We start from the raw sequence: 2,500 nt of genomic DNA, 5'->3' as shown, positions 1-2,500 counted from the left end.
TCAGCGCACACAGTCCTCAATCGGACCAGCACACTGCAGATGTCCACCGCGCTTCGCACCGGGCCCGCGAGGACCTACTTTGGCCGCACGGCGCCGCGTGCAGGGTGCGCCGGCGCGCAGCTGCGCCGCCTGCCGCCTCCGTCGGCCGGCGCGCCTGCCACTGGCCGCCCCCACCAGCCGGCTGTAGCGCGTGCGCCCACGCACCGCGCGGCCAGCACGCCGGGAGGCCCCCCCTCACCGGCCGGGGACGGTCCCACCCAGCCACCGCCGCGTATCGCTTCACACCCACATGCCATTCACGTTCGTGGGCATGGTGGGTATCGCTGAAACAACCGGTTGGTAGCTCAACCGATCGTCGCCATCACTGATTCACCTCTAGCGAGAACAACCGCACCACAACGGTTTACCAGTTGTTCATTTGCGTAACGTCACCAGCAAACGTAGACGTCCATCGCCATTTGCAAATTCAACGATTGTTGCATGCCTGTGTCAGGTGTCACGACACACTATGTCTGCCCACATACACGCAACAACATGTGCACGCTTCGCGAACACGTGGAAGGTGGCCCCCGTACGTATGCGATGTCCATTGCGCGAACGACTGTCAACCGGCCTCTGTCGCATGTCGCAGATGTGGAACGCAGTGCACCATGCTATCACGGTGTGTGAGAAGAGACGACTACGTCTGACAACACGCACCACTACATCAACAGACGGCTCATGCTGATCGCCATCCACGGCATACCATACTGCAATCCAGCTCTTATAGGGAGACGACACGTAGCTGAGTGCACAATATTTGGACCGTATGGTTCGCCGTTGTTGGCGCAGTCGTGGTACGGTCACACATGTACCACGATGTATCATTCAGTACATGAGGACCAATGTGCAGTACAGTGTGTGATTTGGACGTACAACATCAGCGGACAGTTGACACAAGCCGTACCACAACGTAGGCTGTGCTTCGCCATGCGAATGCCAATGAACAACTGCGAAGGGCATTGAGCATGTACGTCCTGCTGCCATCCGCATTACAGTGTATAGCTGCAAGGTGTTTAACATGAAGCGATACTCTGGGGACCGGGCAGTGCGAGTAGCAAACTATATTGCGGGGGTTGCAGTTAGGCAACACTACACTAATTTAACGCGTCGTATGACAATTACAGAGCGGGTTAAGGCCCAACGTGTGTTGGGTTAAGGCCCAACGTGTGTTGGGTTAAGGCCCAACGTGTGTTGGGTTAAGGCCCAACGTGTGTTGGGTTAAGGCCCAACGTGTGTTGGGTTAAGGCCCAACGTGTGTTGGGTTAAGGCCCAACGTGTGTTGGGTTAAGGCGCAACGTGTGTTGGGTTAAGGCGCAACGTGTGTTGGGTTAAGGCGCAACGTGTGTTGGGTTAAGGCGCAACGTGTGTTGGGTTAAGGCGCAACATGGGTTAGGTTAAGGCGCAACATGGGTTAGGTTAAGGCGCAACATGGGTTAGGTTAAGGCGCAACATGGGTTAGGTTAAGGCGCAACATGGGTTAGGTTAAGGCGCAACATGGGTTAGGTTAAGGCGCAACATGGGTTAGGTTAAGGCGCAACATGGGTTAGGTTAAGGCGCAACATGGGTTAGGTTAAGGCGCAACATGGGTTAGGTTAAGGCGCAACATGGGTTAGGTTAAGGCGCAACATGGGTTAGGTTAAGGCGCAACATGGGTTAGGTTAAGGCGCAACATGGGTTAGGTTAAGGCGCAACATGGGTTAGGTTAAGGCGCAACATGGGTTAGGTTAAGGCGCAACATGGGTTAGGTTAAGGCGCAACATGGGTTAGGTTAAGGCGCAACATGGGTTAGGTTAAGGCGCAACATGGGTTAGGTTAAGGCGCAACATGGGTTAGGTTAAGGCGCAACATAGGTTAGGTTAAGGCGCAACATAGGTTAGGTTAAGGCGCAACATAGGTTAGGTTAAGGCGCAACATAGGTTAGGTTAAGGCGCAACATAGGTTAGGTTAAGGCGCAACATAGGTTAGGTTAAGGCGCAACATAGGTTAGGTTAAGGCGCAACATAGGTTAGGTTAAGGCACAGTACGGGTTAGGTTAAGGCACAGTACGGGTTAGGTTAAGGCACAGTACGGGTTAGGTTAAGGCACAGTACGGGTTAGGTTAAGGTACAATACGGGTTAGGTTAAGGTACAATACGGGTTAGGTTAAGGTACAATACGGGTTAGGTTAAGGTACAATACGGGTTAGGTTAAGGCACAATATGGGTTAGGTTAAGGTACACATTGTTGTAAGGAAAGGTGTTTTGGGGGGGGGGGGGGGGGCCGGTTTGTTGATTGTGATTATCGTAAGTAAATGACTGCGGCATCATCGGATTTGCCACGTCAGGGTGCACCTTTGGCTCATAACAGGCGGCGCTCTGATTCCATGCTTGTGGCAGACCTGTGTCTTTCATTCCTGCCATTGTTTGTGTGGTGTGACAGGAGGCAGTATTGTGATGTTGGGTGCACCCCTGTGTGGGAC

Source organism: Schistocerca americana, unplaced genomic scaffold (assembly GCF_021461395.2).
Source record: "Schistocerca americana isolate TAMUIC-IGC-003095 unplaced genomic scaffold, iqSchAmer2.1 HiC_scaffold_1341, whole genome shotgun sequence".
Classification (NCBI taxonomy): Eukaryota; Metazoa; Arthropoda; class Insecta; order Orthoptera; family Acrididae; genus Schistocerca; species Schistocerca americana.
This window is presented reverse-complemented; position numbering follows the sequence as displayed.